This window comes from Peromyscus californicus, unplaced genomic scaffold (assembly GCF_007827085.1).
Source record: "Peromyscus californicus insignis strain IS unplaced genomic scaffold, ASM782708v3 Scaffold_9__1_contigs__length_137607984, whole genome shotgun sequence".
Classification (NCBI taxonomy): Eukaryota; Metazoa; Chordata; class Mammalia; order Rodentia; family Cricetidae; genus Peromyscus; species Peromyscus californicus.
Window position 1 is genome coordinate 92,412,058 of NW_026294617.1, and position 26,391 is coordinate 92,438,448.

The window sequence follows — 26,391 nt, forward strand, 5'->3', positions numbered from 1 at the left end:
CCTCAACTGAATGTACCAGGCTCTGCTTGGTCCCCATGGTGGGTTGGGGAGGTTGGACAGGGGGCATGGGAGGAAAGAAGAGAAGGGGATCTATGGTTGGTGTGTAAAATGAATAAAAAATTAATTTTATATAGATATAAGTATAGATAGATGGATGGATGGATAGATAGATAGATAGATAGATAGATAGATAGATAGATATCCAGGAAAAAAAGAGTACAAGTATGAGTGGAGCTTGGTTCAATGGAAAGATTCAGTCTTTAAAAAATATAATATATAATACAATAAATTCATTTAAAAGTGCTTTGTTTCTGGTTTATAAATTGCACAACACACAGGATAACTAAGAATGATTATTTGAATATGAATGAGATAAAAGTCTATGATTTGGATGCCTGGAGTATCTTTGTGAAAATGGGAAAGTTAGAAAGTATTCAAATAGTCACAGCTTTTTAATATTGTCCTTTAGACTTTCTTATAGTTCAAGACAGTCACAAATATTAGTAGCTTTTCTTGTTGCTGTAACAAAACATCTGACAGAAATAGCTTAACAGAGATTTTGTTTGACTCACAGTTTCAGGGGATTTCAGTTTTTTATGGCAGGTATTCTGGTTAGTTTTAACTGTCAACTTGATGCAACCTAGAATCATCTAGGAAGTGAATCTCAATTGTGAAATGGCCTAGAACAGATTGCCTTGTGAGCATGTCTGTGGGGTACTGTATTGATTATTAATTGATATCTGAGGGGCTACTGTGGGTGGCACCATTTTCTAGGCAAGTAGTTCTTATATATATATGTGTGTGTGTGTGTGTGTGTGTGTGTGTGTGTGTGTGTGTGTGTGTGTGTGTGTGTGTATAATATTTTTAGATACGCAATGCTGTGTAAAGTAGCAAGATGGCCTGATTTCAAGTTCTTGTATTAAGTTCCTGACTTGACTACCCTCAGCAATGGACTGTGTAACCTAACTCAAATAAACCATTTTCTCCCCTGAACAGCTTTTGGTCAGGGTATCCTAGTGAGATGTGAGTTTGCTTTACCCACCAGGGCTGCGTAAGAGGATGCCTTGACCACGTGCATGGTTACCAGGTGTTTGGAAGGGTCTGTACTTGACTGTGTGGTATGCTTCAATCTAGCAAGGGGAGGTCTTTTGCCCCGCCCCTTGACATTGTTATAAAAAGCTCTTTTAAAGAGACAGAAGGAGCCATTGGGTATTGACCCAGATCCTCCTGAAGCTATCCTGTGTTTCTGTCTGTCTCATCTCTGCGATCTTTCTATCTACAAATTCCTTATTCTTCTCTGTCCTCATAGGAACCCTGTAAAAGGTGGGAGCTGACCTCCCACAAGGGTATTGAATTGCAACAACAGAAATGAAAACAGACCAGCAAGGAACACATGACTGTAGGGTCAGTCCATGCTGACAGGACCTTAAGCTGGCTGATCACATGATGATGGGCAACCAGGAAGCAGAAAGCTCACCGAGAAGCATAAGCAAGCATAATTCAAGACATGACTCCAATGGCCTGTGTCTGCCTCTAGTTTCCATATCCAAAAAGTTTTGTTATCTCTCAAGAAAGTACCAGTAGCTGTGGACAAAGTGTTCAAACTCATGAGTCTGTAGGGGGTATTCCACACTCAAACCATAGCATTTACTCTATAAATTTATCTCTACTGGTAAACTACAGTGTTTTTATTTCTAAATTACTTTCTAAGGATAAATCCTCATATTTATCTTATCATATTTATCCACATATTCTTAATGGTTAATATTCTCAAAATGTGTGAAATGGTTTATCAGTGATCTCTGACAGTGTAATTTCTGAATTTGCTAAGCAGCAAATCTTTTCCATCTTTCTTGCCAAAAAAAAAAAAGAGAGAGAGAACAAAGGAAAACCCAGCCAGAGAGAGTCCATCCAAATAGCACAGGATCTCTGCCCCACACATACATACTCACATACGCAAACTGATACTCACAAATGCACACACTCACATACACTTTCACACTCTTACACCCACAATTTTCAAAAATATAAAATATCCATGAGGACACTACCGTGTATCACTAATTCTCTTTGTGTACTATGCTAATCTATGTTCCCAACAAACTAGCCCAGCGTGGATCAAGTCATACATACTCTTCTAAAGAATTCCTCATGCAAAAAACACCTTGGTAGTAGGTAGTCTTCACTCATTTTCTGCAACCAGAATGTAGGTTTCACACAGATCTCAATGAAAGCTAAATGTGTGTGGTTCACAGTGTGGCTTCTAGTCTAGTAGATTTATCATCCCAGACAAACTCATCACAAAAGAAAACACTTGTGCTCTTACTGAATTAGAAACTCTATGGCCAAGTCTAGCATCTGGGTTGAAAGTCCTCCCGGTTCAGTTCAGGCTAAAATCTGAGAACTCCTACTCTGTCCTGAGATTCTGGTGATGGAAAAGTCTGGATTTCATGCTTTGAATACCATCTTTGCTTCACACCCTTTGATGGTGGTCTTGATACAATCAGTGACTCTTTTACTGATGCCATTAACAGTGCTTTTTGAATGACATTAAACCTCAAGCTCCTTTCTGTCCAAGTCCACTTTCTTGGCTGATATCTGTCTTGCATATCCTCAGGCACACTATGCATATTAAGAAATCTGATGTCAAATCAAGGGTTCTCATGTCTCTCTCTCTCTCTCTTTTACTAAATCTGCCCTATAAATCACTCTCAGGTGCTCATTTTTTTTTTCTGTGTACTATCACGCTCTGTGGCTTCCCCATTCCTTTCTGCTACTTCCATTTTATCTCCTTCTCTCTGGCCTTTCCCTATTAATTGCCATCATTCCTTACCCCTGCTCCAGCCCAGTCAGTGCATCTTATTGAATGAATTTTAATGCCAAGTTGTTTAGACAGAATTTGAAACTGCACAAGAGATTTATAGTTCAGGGAGCATCATCTGGAGAAGGTCCTAATTTATTTTCACAGTTATGTAAAATTTAGATCTCTCATGTCTGTAAAACCACCCGCAAGCAACACCAATTGTATTTCACAGGCTAGTCCACACAAATGATTTAAGCCAGACTCTAGATCCTTTCCCCCTAGGAAAAATTTGAATATTTTGTTTAAAGGAAAGGAAATTCAATTAGACTATCACAAATATAAACAAAATCAGAATGCCCTTCCACATCTAGAACTCCTGTCCATAGGCAGGCAAACTATATAAAGTTACTCTGCCTCTCTGAATAAGATGGATTCTTTGTTGCCATATAATTTAAGTAAAGAGTATATTCCATTTGGAAAATTACTGATCTCCAGAAGCTGTGAAGATGGCCATTTAGTATGCCACTAAAGCAGCCACTGTGGTTCAGAGAATACTGGGACAGTGGAAGAGCTGCTCTGTAGTTACCACTGTATCCCAGGTGAATTGTACACACTATGGTACTGTATAAACTGTCCATTTCAATCATATCACAGTGACTTCAATCCTATATACAGTTGGATAAGTCAGATAAAGACCAAGTTTAAAGACACAAGGTATACTGGGTTCATGAAGTGCCCTAGCAGTTACCAGCCAGAAGACGTAGCAAAGCCTATTTCAATAATCAGCTGTTAAAAGAAAACTGGCCTCCTCCTCCATAATTAAAAAAAAAGATCTGAGCATAAAATTGGATCAGTTGTGCTTAATGGAGGTGATTTTGACATTTATGACATTTAGCAATTTCTGGAGACATTTTTGTCATCATAACTGGAGGAAGGATGCTAAAAAGTTAAATGAGTAGGGACGTTGCTAATATTGCATATGAGCAGGACAGAACTCCATAACTTACCTGTAGGCAGCCCAACATAGTAAAAACCATGGAAGCCATGGATGCTAAGGCATAGATGAAACTGCTGCTAACTGAAAAGCTGATTGTTTAACAGATATTTATTGTGCCTCAGGCGGACTTGCCACTCAGATTCTCTCTTCACTTTAGCCGAAGTGACAGAGCTGGGACACTAAAGTTCAACAAGATTCAGAGAGCACCAAAGAACCACACATCCATGTTTGTGCCTCATGTCTTCAGCATAAATGTTTACCTTATTATTCAATTGATTCTTTGAAAAGAAAATTTAAAAATGTCTTAAAATTTGCTACTTTTATTCTACTGTTCAAAAAGATCCCAAAGTCAATCATCACCACAGTCATCCAAGAGCTAACAATCTGTTTTTCTATCTTCAAAGGCACTTATGGAGGCAGTACAAACACAAACCATGTAATCAGTAAATATCCTGGAATAGACTATGTAACTATCATATTTTTTTCTAAATCAGAGAAAAACAGGGTTGAACAGAATGTTAGAATTGAATCATAATAATAGTAACTTACATTAAAGGAGAACTTGTAGAAAATACACCAGTCACTTTTACTGAAGCTTATTATTTAATTCTCATAAACCAACCTTTGAGGTAGTCTCGCCTACATTATATGTAAGGAAAATTATATGAGCAAACTTCTGGAAGTAAAACAGCTAATCAATGACAGAGAGAAGGTATCAAGTGCCATTGTTTGGGTTTGGAATGACCCCCATGAGGTTACTTCACCACATACTCCTAACCAGGTTGCTCTGCCTTTTCCGTGGACCAAAAGCACCAGGGCAACTGAACACAAACTGTGAAATCATAACTCATAAAACCAACATTTCCTTATCTTAACTTGATCATTTCAGATACTTTGTTGTAGTAATGGAAAGCTGATTAGCACTTCAAGAGAGTCTAGTTCCAGAAAATCTATGATTTATCTATCATACCATTCATCTTTAAAGACTACGAACAGATAAATCTGTTTTATCTCTTGAAGACATGGCTATGGAAGACATACATCACAGAATTAATATATCATACATTATAGAATTAATATATCGTACATCATAGAGTTAATGTATTGGTTCAGTTCAGTAAACTATTAAAATGAAATAGTGTCCACATGATACATAGTGTTCCATCTAAAAACAAGTTTCTCGTATATTTGGTCAAAGTCACAATGTCTGCTATGAAACTGTAGCACTTGGAAACACTGGAGCCCTCTGGTTTTGATCAAACTGTTTAAGTGGCCAGATACATGACCTTGTTGTTGCCAAACATGTCCTCACTGCAGGTGACATTTCAGCAGCTTTCTGAAGGAGAAATTGTTGCTTTCATTCGGCTCCTATAAATTGTGCAAAATGGCCCATTACCTCTGGTCCCTGTAACAAGGATACTTCAAAGGCAAACTGAGAGAAGGAGAAACCATTCATGTGAATGGCAAATCGTCATTGAGCAGACAATCTGACCCACTAGCCACACAAAATTAGAGATGGGCATTGTTTCATCCCCCCTGAATAGTCAGCAATGGCTGCTTTATCTGCAATCCTGTTTTCTCTTCTTTGTCCAATGCAAATAAATGTGTTGCCGTTCTTAACCACAAAGCATTTTCTTTTGCTGAGAAATACATTCACACTTCATTTCCTCCCCCACCCCAACCCTAGTTCATAGAGCCTCCACCTTGCCTCAAGGAAGAGTCACACACAAAAGAAAAGAGAGAATAGCTGTCTGGTAAGGAAACGCTGGACTTCACTAAATCGGACTTTGTGTCTATTAAGATGATTTAACAGAGGTTGCTTCATTCTGGCTACAAAATACATTTGAAATCAAGTCTATCTTTTATAAAAGGAAAATCTGCTGAGAGTACAGAAAAGAGCTCAGATTTATTCATGCATGAGAAACCCATTTTAACAGTGTTTATGATATGGCTCATTGACCAATCCTTCAAAACACAGCTATGAACAACAACAAGAACAAAGCTCACCACACATCACATAATTGGTCCATAAAACAGATGTTCATTGCTTCACACACTGCGCATTTTTTAAGTACTCTGTTATTTCATTTAACTCCAGAATACTCAATGGATGTAGTTTTATAACAACGGAATAAAATTTTGTGTAAAATGTTAGCGAAAAAACCTTGGGACAATGTATCACAGAGGCCTCAAGGAATTCTGGAAGACTGTGTATGAATGCAACAGAAGCAAACAAGTTTGCCGAAGTCTTCACAGAATGTGTTCAAATGTACCTAACCCTCAAGTCATAATCAGAGGGAGGAATTCATACATGTTCAGTATAATGACTTGGAACTTTGGAATATTTGATATAAACCAGTCTTGGTATTTTTCTCCATATGACTGGCATATGGAATGCAAGAATTATTTGCCAACTTGAAAACTATAGGGAACAGATGTAAGAAATATGAGGAACACCCTAACAATATACAATGTCTACAATAGTATCTACAATAGTAGATGCAGGGCTTAGACTCTCGTCTCCTGGATCTCAGCTGGTCCCTGTCCTGTTAGACCAGCCATCCCTCAGTGCCACTTGACAAAGCATCACTTATCCACTAAGAAATCAGCATGTTACATCGTTACATGCAATGATTTTACAAAGTGAAATCAGTCCTGCTTGAAACGATTTTCTTTTATTCTTCTTCGCCTTTCAAAATGATCATGTTCTCATGAGAACAATTAATGATGATTAAACATAAAGTAACTTTGTGTATTTTTTATATGCACTTTTTTGGTATACTATGCTGAACTGCCTCAATTGCAAATATATAAGACATAACTCAAACTTCTTTAACCTGGAAAGAGAATTTATTGACTTACTAATGGAAACAAAGGTCCATTGCCATAGTCCCCAGGACTTATACTCTTTCCAGCATTTAGCTCTGTTCTGTGTTTTAAAAAGTTTATTCTCAGATTTGAAATGCTAGCCTTGGAAGATTCAGATTCATACCCTATTTCTAATCTTACTATTAGAATAATTTTTTCGTTCTTCCTCATAGTTCCACAAACTCTAACTGGACCTGGTTAGATCACATAATTAACCCTAAGCTAATCCTCATACCCAGAAGACAAGATGGTCTTTTTATTCTCCCATAAGTCCAGATACACACAAATAGCATAGAGTAAAGATGAGAAAAAACAAAATTGGGGTTCTGTTGCTAGATAGTAGATAATTTTGACTTAAAGAAAAACGATTGATAGTTATTAAATACTATATTGGCACTGTGATACAATCTTCTCAACTTTCTAAAGAAAGATATAATTTCTTCAAATCCCAATGGTTTGAAACTACCACATTTAGATTATTCCAAGACTAATCAGAATTCTAGTAGACCTTCTCAATAGCCATAGAAGACTCTTTGGATGTCAAAGTAGTTGCTACTGCAACAAATTAAATTTGTTGCTTCCCCCCCCCAGCTATTTAGAGGCCTCAGAATCAAACTTTCTTTTAATAGTAGTATTGTGTATTAGTGAAATTCATTCTGGAATTTTGAAATATATAGATGAGCCAAGTACTAAAAAAAAAAAAATCTATTGCCTGGAAGGCATATTTTTTTTTTTTTGCTTACGTCAAAATGAAGAGAATAAAGGACAGTAAAATACCCAGATGACCATCAGCAGTGCTTCTGACACCAGCCTACACCAGCTTATGTTTACATTAAGCAGAGGAACTCTAATTAAAGACCTAATATCATTTACATCTACAGATTCTTGCTACTTGGTAAGCAAAAAAAATATTTTAGAGATAACACACATTTAAAGAATATAGCAAGACTATCCTTTAAAATAGTTATATATGCAAATAAATTTGATGTAAAATTATTGATATAGTAATCCTAGAAAAAGAAGCTGGAGTCACTAATCACATTAATCCTCCCATTTATAACCTCTTCATTTTGCAGAAACTTCTTTAAGTTCTTCCATATCCTCAGACAGTTTATTTTAAAGATTGTGAGAGCCACAAGTAATGAAGGCTAGATGTAAAACAGTGTTTTCTGCACATGAAAGGACGTGTGTACTCATGACATCACAGCAGCTGTGGCTATCCCTGCATGACCAACATAGCCAACATTCTAGCATAGAGCAGGAAAGGAGTTTATGAGTTCTCACCCCTAACTAAGTAACACTGGACAACTGATGGCTTTGGGAGAGGGAGAGTCACTTTTCTTTAAGAGTGGGGCTCCTGGAAGTTTAGTCATGATCTACTAAATAGCCTCATATCCAGAAGTATATGAACAGCACAAATTATAGTTGATGGGTTATAAAATTAATTAACTAATAATTTTTAAACGATGACACCAAGTTGGGTGACTTGGAAGTGGGATACATCAGGAGAAGTAAAGAGAAGTTGGGAGTAAATAGTTGAAACTCATTTTTATGAAATTTACAAAGAATAATTTTTAAAAGACAGTTTTAGGTCACCAATAAACATTTCAAACTGGAAATTAATGAGTCCAGAACTAGCTTAAAGTACTTTTTCCCAGTCAGGGAGTCAGATCCTTCAAAACTGAAAGGGGATTCTATTTTTTAATAACCTCAACACCTAAGGAGTTTCTGGTCCAGAGGAAAATAATAAAAAAAATTGTATTATTTCTTTACCTATGTGTGTGCATGCATGGGTGCATGTGAGTACAGGTGCATATAGGGGTATTCAGGTGTCCAGCTGCTATTCCTCAGAAGCCACCCACACTGCCTTCTGAGACAGAGTCTCTCATTGGCCTGGAACTTGCCAGGCTAAGTTGGTTAGCCAGTGAGTCCCGGGGATCTATTTGTTGCATCTTCCTCTTTGGTGCTGTGATTCCAGGCTCATGCCACCACATCATTACTGTGGATTATCAGGGATCAAACTTAGTTCTTAATGCTTATGCAGCAAGTACTTTACTGACTGAGCTGTCTCCCAGCCCCCCAAAAGCTTTTTGAAAATATAGCAAATAACACTAAACACCTAGGGCCTAAGGCTTATGCAGAAATACTAAATGTGTGTAGGACTATACTGATATGACATGAAGAGTTTTTGATTTAATTTATAGAATAGAGATCTCTTGAGGAGTTTGTACAAACCATAATGTACATTATTTACTAAATCTGATAGGACTTACAAGTGTAACTGGGGTATCATAATCCCTTTGTAATTCTATTTTTATCACTGTCATCCTCGTCTTTATGGGAGCCACTTTATTGTAGCCTTTAGACAATGTTCTACTTAATGCTATACAGATGTATTTTTATTTATCCTCACATTCAAAGTCCACAACCTTGAGTTTGCCCTTAGTATTTTCAAAGTGTTTTCTTTGCAAAATCACAGCGTAGGAGAGTTACCCCTACTTTTAAAAGTCTCTGATTCTGAAAGTCTGCTTCCAAAGTCAACCACCTGCTTTCATCTCCAAAGCTCACTCCAAGTTAAAAATCGCTCAACTCCAGTCTACCAGCTAACATGAAAAGTTTCAGCTTGAAAAGACCTCCAGCTTGCGCCTGCCATCAAGAACCACAAAGCCAGAGTGAGCAGAGGTAGCTGTGAGCTCAAATGAAAAGGATGAGTTGAAGCATGCTTACAGTGTGAACTTTGCAGAAATGAAAGGGCACTGCAGAGGTGTCCCTGCTCAGGGAATTGGATAAATGAGCAGGCAGCTCTATGTCTACCACAAAAAAGATTAATCAGGCTTTGGAACAATTTTATTCTAGTTTGTATTCTTTAGGGAGAACTTCCTTAGTTGCAACTAAATGGGGATCCCTGAGGCCTGCCAAATATCCCATTTAAATTAGCATAAATTTGCATATATTGACATACAAAAATGATATGCTGCTAGAAGATATTCTTCCACAATCTCAGGTAGGTGTTTTTTGTTGTTTGTTTTGTTTTGATCCATTTTCCACTACTGTCTGCAAATATAGATGAAACTACCAGAAGCCATGGCCTGAGAGAACAATGTCATCTGTCACTGGGTCCATGTTCAGCTATAAGAAATCCCCTCCGTTAATGAATGTCTTAGACTTCTTACTCCAGAAAACCTCTGAAATTTGATGTTTCTAAAATTCCAATTCCAATTTACTGCATCTGTCTGGATACGTGCCAGTGAGCTAAGCTTGGGACTGACAACACCCTAGATCTTTCTGTTATTTCTTTACTTGAGTAAAGTTTGCTGACACACACCACAGACATTCATGTCCATCCAGCCTATGACTGATCTCCCACCCAGGAGCATCACAGGAGACCTCTCACTTGTATCCCCAAATAATTACCGTTTGGTCTTTAACAACAACTACAACAAAAATCTGTTTCCTGGTCTCAATTAAAGATAACAGAAACTTTAATTCTCTAGTCAATATGTTATATTAATAATGTTCGACTTATGAGCAAATTGAGAGGCCAGCAGAAAATAAACAGAGGCAAGGCATGTTGGTTGGAAGCAACCTGCACAGATACTTGTTATGTTCTTAAATAAAACTTATCAAACCAATAAAAGACCTTTATGGAAAATTGCTCTGGTGTTCAAAGGCATTGTGAAATGCTATTGTCACACTCAAAACAGCTTTCCAGACATGTGTGGGAACAATCCAAATTGAAAGCCCAACTGTTATTCTATTCTAAATATTTTTCTGGCTTAATCTATTTGAAATAGGCCACAATTTGCTCTGTGGGTTGTTCATGTAGGCTTTAGCAAATGAAAAGTGACTTTTCGCCTCCAATTCTCCCCATTCCTCTTTGAATGACTTCTTAATTAATACTTAACTACTTAACTACTACCTGAAGGTAGTAGTTGTGTAAATTCTACAATGGGTTCTATTTTAATTATATCAAAAGGAGTGATGTTAAATCTTGCAATGAATAAGGAGGGAGTAAAACAGCCTTAGCCAGATGATCTAGAGAAAATAATTATAGAATAAGTCTTGTCTGACTTGACTCTAAGTGTGTCTCTTCTACTTAATGCAAAATAAGAGCAAATATTAAGACTATAATCTTAAGCCGGACATAACCGAACCAGGCAGGTTTCTACCATGAGTTCTGTAGAAAATGCTTCATTTGGTCAGTTTAAACGTCCAAATGCCTGAAACAGAAACATTTCCTACCCTGCACTTCTTTATGGAAACTGTTCCTCTTGATGTCCCTTCAGTTCCAGTCCCTGCTGTCCACCAAGTGGAATCCTCTGTTCTTTTGGATTCATTAAATTACATGATTTTTCTCCTCCCACCCCCCCCCAAACAATTCTGTGCTTAGAATCAATGTGGAGCCACAGAGATCTGAATTGGATTTCCAACATTCTGACTTTGAGAAAGTTTCTGGAATTTACCAAACAAGCCTGGAGCTTTAATCCATTGTGTGAGGCTTAAAAGAAAAAAAAAAGGCTCACCCCAGGCCCTTTATAAAGTAAAGCATTTGTGTTTTAGCATCCTGGGAGCTATGAAGTCCAAAGTCCAGGGACTTTGGTAAAGTCCATGGAACTATATTTGGTAAAATTCTTCTGTTTTTCTTATCTCTTTCATTTTTAGAAAATTCTGATCTGTTTTTATAAATAGTTTTTTTCATATAAAATATTCTGATTAAGCTTTCTCCCAACTCCTCCCAGGTCCCTCCCCATTTCCCCACTCACTCAAATCCATGTCCTTTTTTCTCTCTCTTATTAGAATACAAACATGAATCAAAATAATAGTTGTAATAACAATATTATAAAATAAAAAGAAAAACAAACAGACCAAGTAAAGTTCTTCTTGATGCACTATTCTATAGTAGAGGTAGGCAAGAGGCAGACATGGAGGGGGTGAGGAGGGAAGAAGAGACGAGGGGAAAAATCCTTCTTTTCTTTGGGAGCCCACTTCCATAGTAACTAAATCATTCTCACCATAAGTGCATCAAACCATTCACTTCTTAAACTTTCTATCTTTCGTTATTATAATGTGGATTAAGCTTCCAACACACAGAGCTGTAGTTTTGCTCCCTAGTAGAGGATTTACCTGCCATCCCCACGGTCTTTGTTTCAGTCTCTACTCCGTCCATACTCTTTCATACATACAATTTCCAACAGAGGAATTATAGGGACATATTCTACCCTAACCCACTAAATTTATGTAAGAAGCAATTTGAGATATATTCTTTCCATTTGGTACCTCCAAGATTTGACTGGTTCAAGGACCAACTCAAAACCCAGAAGTTCTAACTATGAACAACATTCAAATCATGATTCACACTATGACCAACTTCCTTTCAACTGTGAGATTTACCAACTATGTGTTGCCAAAGTACTATGAGAGAAAAAAAAAATGGATAGGTATTCTATTCCATGGCACATAAATAGGAAAGAGGAAATGAGGGTGAGAAAATGATTCCAAAGTAAGTTTGAAGCTCCATGAGATCAACAGCATTAAGGCTACAGGTCCCAGAATAATCTTACTTGAGAGTCCATATCCCACTTTGTAGGAACACTAGGATGGGAGTAATGGAAGGAGGCCATACTCAATGTTTTGTCTGGAAATAACCCCTGCAAAAACTTAGTCCTATAATCATGGCATCAGTTGGATCATGAGGGTGAGAGTCTCATGGTGTAATCACCCCTTACAACTTTCTCCTCTCAAAACCATTGCACTGGGGATTAAATCTGCAATAAATTTTGGGGGACACACCGAAACCTGTACCTGTTCGATTTGAATGATAATAGTTGCAACTTTCTGCTGTCCAAGTCCATTGATGTAATATGCAACTCTGGTATGTAGCATACTCTTACAAAAGTCATTAGTTCTCTCACCTTCCACAGAAGATAAATAAGACTGTCTTTCCCTTCTCTTATATCCACTGGTTTTCCAAAATTGGCATATCATATTAATCACTCATTCAGTAGAGTTTAGCTACTGGTCTCTCAAGTGTTTAGTTGGTACCTGTCTATTCAATCCTGCCTTTACCAAAATTCTTTTCAAGCAAAAGTACAAGAAAATCAAGTGTCCCTTCTGAAAATGGAAATAAGATTTGTTTTCAAAGACACTGTGCTTGAAGTCTGACTAATGAGATCTGGAGATTTAAAATGTTGTGAGGCTAGCAGTCCATGAAAGCCTAGTGGATCTCTGTTACTTCATCATTCTTGACAGTAACCTAAGTGGTGGTTAATTATTTTCTACTTTCCTGAATACATCAAGTGTAAATCCACAGAATATATTAGCCAAAGTCAATAATCAGAGAGGAATGAAACACTTAAAAGCATTACATTGAGGAAGGAAGGCCACTCTAGCTATAGGCATTTAATCACGTCTGTTATTTGGAAGGTCAACATTACAGTTCAATTAGTAGTTTTATTTGTTAGATGCATTTTTCCTTATAAAATTATTCACCTCAGCTTTTAAAGCATGATCAATCTTCAGTTATGTGTGTGTGTGTGTGTGTGTGTGTGTGTGTGTGTGTGTGTGTGTGTGTTAGAAAGACTTCCCATCAGATCTCTTGGTCCTATTTCAAGGTTCTCACTGAAATTGTCACTCAATATCATCTAATCCTATTATCTCTTAGTCATGCCCAACAACATATGGGTTGGGTAAAATCTTTACATAATCAGATAAATGAGATGAGCAAGGATTACAGTTCGAGAGGTGTGTGGCCTATGGCAACTAGCTTGTTCCAATAAGTAAATAAATATCTAACTCTCAAAAATGTAATCTAAACTAAGAATAAGAAAATATTGAAGACATTAGATCTAGCCTTTTATGCGATTTAATCTATTATTATGACAGGAAGAGCTTGTCACAGTCTGCCTTGCAATAGCAGGAAAGGTAAAACTTGAGCCTTATATAAGAAACATCTTTAAAAATAGTCACAGGACAATATGGCTTAAGGAAGGCCAGGCAAGCACAGTGGAGAAAGTAGGCTAACGGTGGGTGGGGTGATAGCATTTATCCTCATGTTCACCTTTCACACAGCATAAGGCGAGGAATGTGAGCTGCTGCTGTGGATATCGCTCTATATAAATAAAGCACTGATTGGCCAGTGACCAGGCAGGAAGTATAGGCGGGACAAGGAGAGAGGAGAATTGAGGAAGGAGGAAGGAAGGAGAGACCGGCTGGAGCCACCGCCAAGACAAGGAAGATGTAAAGTACCGGTAAGCCACAAGCCACGTGGCAAAGTATAGATTAATAGAAATGGGCTGAATATAAGAGTGAGAGCTAGACAATGATAGGCCTGAGCTAATGGCCAAGCAGTTTAAATAATGTAAGAGTCTGTGTGTTTATTTTATAAGTGGGCTCCGGGACTGGCGGGACTTGGTGGTGGGAGCTGGAGACAAATTCTCCAGCTACAGTGAGCCTAAGTAAGAAAGTGTATTTCCTTAAATTCCAGATACACCAGAACCAAGCTCTGAAATTTTAGTTTATATGATCAAAACATAAATTCAAAAATAAAACTAATGCTAGAGGCACAAAAGAGTTTTCCTCTTCAATGGACATAACTGGTAGAATTATTCAAGAAGTATCTTGATTTAACCAATGTTTTCTTGACAATATAGATAGTAAAAGTGCATATGTATGGGAAGTGAACATGTGGGGCTAACAACCAAGAATAGAGAATGCATATGGAACCAAATAAAAGATGAAAGTGTTCAAAGAGGAAAAGACTTCATCAAAACTCTGCAAGTATTTCTTTTTGTGAATTTTCTACATGAATGACCCCATACTCAGATGTGTTTTTAAGCTGTCCATGTCTGGGTATGCCCTTAAATCATTTTTTCTCAAAAATATTTTCTGAGCAAATTTTAAACCGATCATTTGTAAGTAACCAGGTTTTCACTGGTCCAGTCATCTGATAGGTTGGCAGTTATTTCCACTGGCTAATTGGCAAAATTAGCAAGTCCACACTGAAAGAATTGGTGATAATGAAACCAAACTACCTGCCTAATGACACAATTTATATCTCATTAGGAGACTCTACCATGCCATATCTATCGCTGTTGCGTGGAAACAGAGACTAGAATACCTTCAGGGGCCTAAGTCTGCTCCTGTCCAAATGAAGGTGTCAGAAGTGCTTTGACCTTCTAGGTTGCAAGGTAGAAAACAAATCACAAGATTATTGGTTAATTATTCATAACATAATATTAGCATAAATATGATGGGTACTTCCCCTTGGAAGAATATAAACCTACTCACGGTTAACTATGCACATCAGTTTTTAAACTGTGTTTTCAGTGTTTGTTTAGCATTCCTCACTTCACTCCCTGACCACCAACAGGCTTTTTTGAAAATAGAGACTTTATTTAACTTGTCTTTGAATGTACTCCAAAAATGTAGACATTCATTAAAAGGTAATTGAAAGAGTGACTGGAAGAATAATTGAAACATGCTAGCACCTGAAAAGTAAAAAGGAGAAATAAAAACCACACAGGAACCAGGATAGATAGGGCAGGGTTAAGTAGCTATACCAATTAAAGAGACATTTCTAAATTGCGTTCCCTGGGAGACTCTGGGGGAGATTGATGGTCTTTATGCAGGGCGGTCCCAAGGTTGAGTGCCACCTAGTGGTCTTAGAGAGAATAATGTTGAAAAATGCTCTAAATTGTTAAGACATAGTAGCTCATTTTCCACTTACATGCATGTTCTTAGACCATGTTCTTATTCCTCTGGACATAGATCTAGGATGAGTCTTCAAGATCTCTAAATGTTGAACATTGCCTATATGTCTATTCATCTAAGTAGTAAAAATTGCTTTCATATTGTTTTATGATAGCTAGGTAGGATTCTAAAGTCCTAAATGATCTACTGAGAAACTCGAAATATTCCCTCACTACTTACTAGTCATTGTATGTCCACTCCATTCCAGACAGTACTCTATGGTCACACAGCATGAAAGAGTCAAACAGAACAATTAACAAGCTATAAGATTTACCCACAAACAGATATAAAATACTTGTGGGAGGAGATGTAGTCAGGGAGTCATTTATCATCTTTTACCATCTTACTTTCAGGTAGAAATAATTTTTATTTTACTCATCTATAAGAATAAATTCTGTTGTTTTTATTTGAACTACATGGATGATTTTGCTAATGTTTTAGAGCCATTGTGGTATGAACTATTAAACAAGAACACGTAACATGCCATGAAAGTGTTTAACCTAGGGAATCTGATTCAATCTAGAAGTGGTTGAGGAATGGGGAATGGCTCCCTTAAGAAATGATACATAAAGTGAAGACTGGAGAAGGATTCCATAATATCAAGGTGATGTTGATGAGATATAGAGTGTTCCAGGCAGAGGAATTGAACATGGACAGATTTATACAGGATGTAAAATGAGTGTTAGTTAAACTCACATAAACCTGGTTTTCCTGGAACATATAAAAGGTAAAGATAAAATCAAAATGTGAGATGAAGTAAAGCAGATCATATAAACCCTGGAGACATAAGTGAGCTTTAGTCTTACACTCTAGAATAATTAGAATCCACAAACTGTTTGGTTTTTTTTTTTCTGTTTGTCTATCTATCTATCTATCTATCTATCTATCTATCTATCTATCTATCTATCCTTCTCTCATACATTTCATCCTGACTAGCTTCCCCTCCTTCTGTTCCTTCCAAGCCCCCATCACCTCCCCTTTCCCCTAGGTCTACTCCTCCTCTGTTTCCTTTCAAAAAGAGAAGACCTCCCAGAGACATCGATTGATTGTAACAGGTTACAATGAGACTAGGCACAAACCCTCATTTCATGGCTGTATGAGGCAACCCTTAAAGGCATGGCATGGTTATATTTATAAGATGGTAAAGATCAATATAGCTGTTCAAAAATGCACTGAAAGTGTTGACAATTAGGCTTATCATGGTCATTCGGATTCGCTGTATTCTGTATTCAGAAGAAAACTCAATCCTGAAACATGGGCAACCAGAAGAAATGGGTAGTTGAGCAGAATGAAGAGAGTAAATCGGGGAAGATAAAAAGTCTGAAGAAGCATCACTGGTCCCAGAGTGAGCAGAAGGTAGATGAAAGGGTGATTCACCCTAACTGAAGAAACACGGGGAAAGAAAAGTCTCAAAAAGACACACAGGGTTTAAAGGAACAGTACGACACTCCATACAGCGTCTTCCTAGATTTTCCCCTTTTAGTGTTTTAGTATGTGTTATCCATATGAAGTATAAGAAAGCTATAAACCAGGTGTATGTAAACCTACGATGCTAGAAGTGACCTCATAAACCACTTCCCTTAGGGCACTTGACAGTATGGAAGAGGGAAGAGTATGGTTACCAAGAATATAGTCTAAGATTTTAAGGCCTTTTTCCACTCTTTGCATGAGCACTCCAAGATCTAAATTTGTTACACACACACACACACACACACACACACACACACACACACACACACACATACACACACACACCTTTTAATCAACTAAACTAGTTTAAATACTAAAATTTGAAGACGCTAAGGAGTAATCTTGCCACTCAGTATGGGCAATGTCAATGTCCTTTACCCATAATTGGTGATTATAAGCATTCCTACTTCATGGATTTGCAGTTAGAAATAAGTGAAATAATCTACATGAATTCTAGCATCAAAAATATCAATAAATTAGCTAGCATTAAGATAATATATTGGTAATATATTTATTGAGAAGACATTCGATCAAATATATCCAGAATTGTTATTCATCTATTCTTGCTCCAAAATATTCAGATTATCCTCTTTTTGCTTTCATAATAAACTAACTTACCTTACCTAATAACATTTTATACATTTGCAGCAATTTATATATTTAAAGGTACTTTCAAATGCAATGGTCCACTTGAGCATCACCATATCAGTAAGAGATGATTGTGGCAAGTATTATCACTCAATATGTGGCTAAGAAAACAGAGCTTCTATAAATTTCTCCAATTATTATTCATGGCTTCAACAAAGAGGATGCAGAACTCCAAACCAGGTCTTCGGATCCTTAGACCAACAGCAAAAATAGAATCCTACACGGAATCTCAGAGGAATAATTGCCTTGTGTGTGGAGAAAATAATTCGCTCATGCAAATGAGCTTCAACTTCTCTGTATTTTAATACTGTGCCTCAGCATTTCAAAAGCAGAGTCTGCAGTGGAATTTGTGAACTATATTATGCTAATTTTAAAAAAGCACCTGGGATTCTGTTTTTGAGTTTATAGTCTCATGGAAATCTAAATCTTGTCTGGGAGCTGATGACTAGTGCTTATCTGAGAATGAAATGCCATCAAGTCTAAATTATAGGTCATAAGAATTGCATTCACTTAGTGCATATTTATTGAGCATCTATTCTGCAATGATCATATTTATTGATAATTAGGCTTAACATTGAAGATCTAAAGACAAATTAGGTACAGAGAATTACCTCAAAAATTTACTATTCAAAAAAGTTAAGAGGCATATAGGCAAATTATTACAATGAGATTTCTACCATTATGCATTCTGTAAAATCTTCTGGGCCACAGACCTTCAGGAGTTAGGATGAGTAGGAGATGGACAGATTCCAAGAAGGTGGCTCCAGGCAAAGGAAATGGAATTTGAAAGGTTATGAGATGTTAAGTCCTGTGTTCTATAGAAATAAGTACTCACAGCTAAGGAGAAAAGATAAGTGTATGTAGAAAGCAGGAAAGAGAGCATAATTTAGTACTTTGTGTATATTCAGTCAATACGAGAAAAGCAGATTTTGGCAAAGACAAACAGAAATTTCATGTGTGGAACTTTAAAATGACAATGACATTGGATACACAGGCTTTCAGGCCCCAAATTAAGTATTTTAAAATCTTTCTTGTGTAAATTGTAGCCAATGTGGTTCCCTAAGAAGGAGATGATTTTTTTTTTTTTTTGGTTTTTCAAGACAGGGTTTCTCCATGTAGTTTTGGTGCCTGTCCCAGATCTTACTCTGTACACCAGGCTGGCCTTGAACTCACAGAGATTGCCTGGCTCTGCCTCTTGAGTGCTGGGATTAAAGGTGTGTGCCACCGCTGCCCAGTGAAGGAGAAAAGTTTTACTACAGTCTCCTTCAAAATAATGTCTTCTTTTCATTGCTAATAATGTTTCTAGTACTCGAAATATCTTACATTGTAACTGGAAATAGTAATCGTAGAGTGATAGAACAAAAAACTCAGATTCCTTCCATTTGCTGGAATTAGAGGGAAAATAACATGTTTCATCTTTCCTGTGATGGCTGAAGGGACAGTCTGGCATTTAAGAGACAGTTACCATCTATGAATGCAAGCACAGTACTGAAAAGGTGGCTCTGTATACATTTTTTATCCTAAATTTGAAGGAAGGAAAAGAAAGGACAAGGAGGTTCTCAAAACAGACTTTCTAATCCTTCAGGGCTTCTACAGTTCTGCTATGTGTCACCTCCCTTTGTAGTAATCCTCATCAGAAATGTGTCTTACAACAAATTAACATCATTCTTGTAGTTTCACTTAGAGGCATTCAGCTTGAATAGCTTTTTCATAATTGTTCAGAGACAATTTCCCTGATCATTTTATGATGGTTTTAAAATTATGCCAGAAGGACAGAAATAAAACAGAGTCTATAATGCTCATTCCCATATCTTAAAACAAAGCCATGAAACTGCCACCGTAAGAATAACCTAATATGAAGTAAAAATACTAGATTTTATAACTGGTCTAAACTTGTCAAGCTGGAAACTGCACCTGTTATTCTAAGCTAGTGTAGGAAATACAATTCAATAAAACCTTCCATATCCATATGATCATAATCCCAAAGCACATTTAACCTGACCTCCATAACATTAAATCAAAATAATAATCTTAAATGAATCAACAGAAATGCTGTAGCATGCGTTTTGTGTTTGAACTTTTCTAGGCATATGAACTATGGGTTATAGTCTCTCAAAACCAAGAGGCTACCCTGAACTGCGGCCTAAAAACATTTGAAGATAAATGAAGTGACATGGTATTTTGTTGATTTCCTAAGGTCTCTTATTTTAGGGAATGATATACCAGAGCACAGTGCATAACATTAGAAGTAATGTCCTTCTTATTATACATCGCTCATTACCCTAGTGTACTAGTCACTTCCATGAAACAGACAAAAGAAGAAAGTGATGGTGGATTATAAGAACAAGATGACTAAAAACCAAATGTATTCTTCTGTCTTCTTGACTCCCTGTTGAAACGATCTCCAATATAATAAAGTTGAGAGGCAAGGGGGCCTTTATGAGGTTATTAGGTCATTGGGGAAGAACTGACATTGTTCTTAGGGATGGAATTAATTCTTACAGAATTGAGTTGTCCCTCTCACAGGAGTTAGTTCCATTGAGAATACATTGTCATCACACAACGCCAACCCTCTTGCATTGTCTCCATTATGTGTGTTCATAAGATGCAGCTACTTAATCTTGAATTTCCAGCCTCCACAACTGTGAGCTAAAGAAACTCTTTCCTTTATAAATGCCACCATCTTAGATGTTGTGTTACAGCAATGGAGCACACACTAAGATACATTCTGAGTATTATATCCATGTACATGTCAAGAAAAACTTGCTAACAATCTGTCTGGAGTTATTATATTGCATTAGAAATTGGAATACATAAGGTTACAGAGTACTTCAAACACAGTAGAAGTTATTATTCATAGAAAAATTGACAATATGAGCTTAGGATCTTGGGGCAGATATTTGGTATAGAAAAGCTATAAATATTGGTAATAGTTATTAACCATTGGTGTCAACATAATAATTAAATACCTAAGTATCAATCTTTTAAAGACTCAGTAGCAGTAAAAGCAGTACTAGTAATCGTAATAACTCACAATCCTAAAAGTTATCATGGATTTGGCATTGTTCAAAAACATTTGAGATGCATCATTTGGTCCATAAACACAAGAGGAAGTAGGTCAATTATCATCTTTATTTTTATTAGTTACAAAACAGTGTATGAAACAGTTAAGCCACCTCTCCTACACTATAAATTAATTGCTGAGTTCCTCACTAGAATAAAGAAATCTTAGTATAATTATAAAATAAAGGACATCCTTTATTCAAATGTTTAGCAGGACACAAGCCTTTAAAAACTGCCAAAATAAAACGTTGTATAAACGATAAATAAACTATAAAATAGCACACACATATGCCTGTATTTATGCATTCATAATAAACCAAGAGAAATCCCAGGGGCAAACTAAAGACAGAAATGGCAACATGAACACTGAGTCCTCAATAGCTATTGCTAATTGAGATGATTTACTGATTTTAGTGAAACAGTTTTAATTTTATGCCAAATACAAAAGAAGCAGAAAGATCTTGGTCCCCACATAGGGTGGGTTACAGGAAATATCCCTTACAAAAAGTCCCCTACATAAGATGGATGTACCAAGATCTTTAATAGGTGAGAAAAGCCAACATTGTTACCAAAATGGAAAGCAAGAAAAAGTTAAAATTTATATGAAAATTAGGTGCAAAATACAGCTCCCCTGAGAACTTCTTTAAGTCACATCTACAATAAGAACTTTAATTCATACTCTCTAGAAGCATCAAAAAATATACTGAAGTGGAGCCGTCTGAGGAATTAATATTCCTCAAAATAACACAGGGGTGTGGTGTGATGTGTGTGTGTGTGTGTGTGTGTGTGTGTGTGTGTGTGTGTGTGTAGACATAAAAACCAAAACAACCCACCAACCAAACAAATGAAATACAAAGAAAAAATGTATCCACTTTATGCATGAAAAGAAAAATTCCTTTACATAGATGTAGAACCCAAGAATACAGAAATTAATGAGTAGTTTTCTAACCTCCAGTGTTCATGTTTCCATTTCTGCCCCAATCCAGCTGCTTCCTCAAATCAGGAGGAATCAAAAGGGCACATTTATCTATTTATCTATCAATCTATATCTATCTCTCTATCATCTTTATGTCATCTACTTATCTATTTATTGATATCCACCCACCCATCTATCATTTATATACCTCTATTTTTTGGTTCATGGAATTATGAGATTAATATATTGTATGGTTTGTAAATATTCAAATTGTAATTTTGAATAAACATATGAACATATTATACCTCAACAGAATATTTTTATAAGCCTAGAGTCTTTCGAAATTGAAAATACACAAATCATGAGATCCAGGATGTTTGACAAATGTTCAAAAAAAACTTTCAATAAAACTGAAAAATAGAAACAAGAATATATCTTTAAAACATATGAAGAAACAGAAGCAAAAATTATATTTAAGAAAATGTGAATAAAGTCACCCCAAATCCAGATGTCTAGATACCAGGTGAAGAGCAAATTAATAACAGTAGGGCAATATGTCTCCACCAGAGCTAAGCAATCCTACCACAGCAGGAACTGAATATTCCAGCATAGCTGAAGCACAAGAAAAAGACCTTAAAACCAACTATATGAAGATAATAGAGGTCCTTAAGGAGGCAAAGATTAAAACCCTTAAAGAAATCCAGGACGACAAAAACAAACAATGGGAGCAAATGAATAAATCTCTTAAAGAAATCAACCAATCAATAAAGAAAGAAAGAATTACAGACTGGAGAGAGAAAGAGATGTGTGACTGGCTCCTCTTCCAGAGAACAAAGGTTCAATTCCCAACACCTAGTGATAGCTCACAACTGGAATTGGAGTTCCAGTTCCAGAGCATCTGGCACCTTCAACAGACCTGCATCCAAACAAAATACCAATGCATATAAAATAATAAGTAAATAATTACAAAATAAATAAATAAAATAAAATAAAACAGTTGAAGGAATCAAACAAAACAGATAAAAACCTGAAAATAGAAATATAATCAATAACATTTGTTGAAGATGCTTTCTTTTTTCTATTGTGCACTTTTGGCTTCTTCAACAAATGGTGCTGGCATAACTGGATATCAACATGTGGAAGTCTGCAAATAGATCCATATCTATCACCGTGCACAAAACTTAAGTCTAAGTGGATCAAGGACCTCAACATAAATCCAGCTACTCTGAACCTGCTAGAAGAGAAAGTAGGAAGTAGTCTTGAACGCACTGGCATAGGAGATCACTTCCTAAATATAACACCAGTAGCACAGACACTGAGAGAAACAATCAATCACTGGGACCTCTTGAAACTGAGAAGCTTTTGTAGAGCAAAGGATACGGTCAACAAGGCAAAGCGACAGCCTACAGAATGGGAAAAGGTCTTCACCAACCCCACATCTGACAGAGGACTGATATCCAGAATATATAAGGAACTCAAGAAATTAGACAACAAAATGCCCAACAGTCCAATTAAGAAGTGGGCTATAGAACTAAACAGAGAATTCTCAACAGAGGAAACTCAAATGGCTGAAAGACATTTAAGGAATTGCTCAACATCCCTAATCATCAGGGAAATGCAAATCAAAACAACTCTGAGATACCACCTTACACCTATCAGAATGGCTAAGATCAAAAACACTGTAGACACCTTATGCTGGACAGGATGTGGAGCTAGGAGAACAATCCTCCACTGCTGGTGGGAATGCAAGCTTGTACAACCACTTTGGAAATCAATATGGCGCTTTCTTAGAAAATTGGGAATCCATCTCCCCCAAGATCCAGCTATACCACTCTTGGGCATATACCCAAGGAATGCTCAATCACATCACAAGAGTGCTTGTTCAGCTATGTTCATATCAGCATTGTTTGTAATAGCCAGAACCTGGAAACAACCTAGATGCCCTTCAACTGAAGAATGGATAAACAAAATGTGGTACATATATACAATGGAATACTACTCAGCAGAGAAAAACAATGACATCATGAGGTTTGCAGACAAATGGATGGATCTAGAAAAAAATCATCCTGAGTGAGGTAACCCAGACTCAGAAAGACAAACACGGTATGTACTCACTCATAGGAGGATACTAGATGTGGAACAAGGATGACTGGACTGCAACTCACATCACCAGGGAGGCTACCTGGAAAACAGGACCCCAAGAAAGACATAGAGATTGCCCAATGATGGAGAAATGGAAGAGATTTACATGAAAAGCCTGGACATGAGTGGGGACAATGGAGGGCGAGGGTCAAGGGAAAGAGAGCTTGGGGGAGCAGGAGATCCCAGCTGGATCAACAACAGAGAGGGAGAACAAGGAATAGGAGACCATGGTAAATGAAGACCACATGAGAATAGGAAGAAGCAAAGTGCTAGAGAGGCCCACAGAAATCCACAAAGGTACCCCCACAACAGACTGCTGGCAATGGTCGAGAGACAGCCCAAACTGACCTACTCTGGTGATGGGATGGCCAAATACCCTAATTGTCGTGCTAGAAACCCCATCCAACTACTGAGGGTTCTGGATGCAGAGATCCATGGCTAGGCCCCGGGTACAGCTCTGGGAGTCCAATTAGCAAGAAAGAGGAGGGTTTATATGAGCGAGAATTGTTGACACCAAGGTTGGATAAAGCACAGGGACAAATAGTCAAACAAATGGAAACACATGAACTATGAACCAATGACTGAGGGGTCCCAACTGGATCAGGCCCTCTGAATGGGTGAGACAGTTGATTGGCTTGATCTGTTTGGGAGGCATCCAGGTAGTGGGACCAGGTCCTGTGCTTATTGCATGAGTTGGCTGTTTGAAGCCTGGGACCTATGCAGGATCGCTTGGCTCGGCCTGGGAGGAGGGGACTGGACCTGCCTGGACTGAGTCTACCAGGTTGATCTCAGTCCGCGGGGGGAGGCTTTGCCCTGGAGGAGGTGGGAATGGGGGGTGGGCTGGGGGGAAGGTGAGGGGGCAGGAGGGGGAAGAACAAGGGAATCCGTGGCTGATATGTAGAACTGAATTGTATTGCAGAATAAAATATATATATATATATATATATATATATATATATATATATATATATAAATAAAGTCAGTTATTCAGCTATTAGTGGAGGCTGTTGCTGGAGATGACAGGTATCCTGCATTCTGGGCAGGCACATTTCTGTGAAATGTGAACTTTTTGAAAAAGAATATATTATTTTTAATGTATAAAAGTGATGATGATAACATTGGATAGCAAATATATTTCTCATTAGTTTTTTATGCTTTAGGCAAAATAAACTCAATTCAATTGATAAAAAAGAAATATAATCAATAACTAATACCAAAACTGAGGGAATTGTGAAACTGAAAAATTTAAAAACATGAACAGGAACTACAGAGGCAAGTTTCACCAACAAAATACAAGAGATCGAAGAGAGAATCTTAGGAATTGAAGATGCAATAAAAGTAAATGATACATTGGTCAAAGAAAATGTTAAATTTAAGAAACTCCAGACACGAAACATCCAGGAAATCTGGACCACTGTGAAAGACCAAATCTAAGAATAATAGGAATAGAGGAAGAATAAGAAACCCAGCTCAAAAGCCCAGAAAATAATTTTCAATGAAATCATTAAAGAAAATTTTCCTAACCTAAAGGAAAAGATACCTATAAAGGTACAAGATGAATATAGAATACCAAATTGTACCAGAAAGCAAAGTCCCCTCGACACATAGTAGTCAAAACACTAAACATATAGAACAAAGAACAAGCATTAAAAGCTACACGAGAAAAAGATGAACTAACATATAAAGGCAAACCTATTAGAACTACTCGTGATTTCTCATTGTAGACTCTAAACACCAGAAGGGCCTGGACAGATGCCCTGAAGACTCTTAAGAGATCTCAGATACTAGCACAGAATACTATACCTGACAAAACTTTCAATCACCATCAATAGAGAAAATAAGACATTCCATGATAAAGTAAAACTTAAACAGAACCTATCAACAAATCTGGCCATAAAGAAATACTAGTAGGAAAACTCCAACCTAAAGAGGTTAACTATGCCCATGAAAACACAGGGAATAAATAATTTCACACTAGCAAACCACAAGAAGGGAAGCACACAGACAGACAGAAAGACATACAGACACACACACACACACACACACACACACACACACACACACACACACAAAGAGCAAAAACAAAGCTTCAATTAACAATCATTGGTCACTGATGTCTCTCAATATCAATGGTCTCAATTACCCAATAAAATGACATACACTAGAGAATGGATGTGAAAATAGTATCCATCCTTCTGTTGCATTCAAGAAAAACACTTCAACATCAAGAATAGACATTAATTACTTCAGGGTAAAGGGTTGGAATAAGATATTTCAAGCAAATGGATCTAAGACGTAAGCTAGTGTAGCTATTTTAATATCTAACAAAACAGACTTCAAAGCCAATCAAATGATATGGAAAAGTACATTACATATTCATCAAAGGAAAAATCCACCAAGATGACATCTCAGTTTTTAACAGCTACGCCCCAAACACAAAGGCACTCGGTTTGTAAAAGAAACATTACTAGAGTTTAAATCATATACTGACTCTCACACATTGATAGTAGGAGACTTCAATAGCACATTCTCACCAATGGACAGGTCATCCAGACAAAAATCAACAGAAAAATACTGGAGCTAACAGATGTTATAAACCAAATGGACCTAACATATTTATAGAACATTTCATGCAATACAAAAGAATATAACTTCTCCTCTGCATCTCATGGAATGGTCTCCAAAAGTGACAACATATTGGGATATACGAAAATTAAAATAACTCCCTCCATCAGA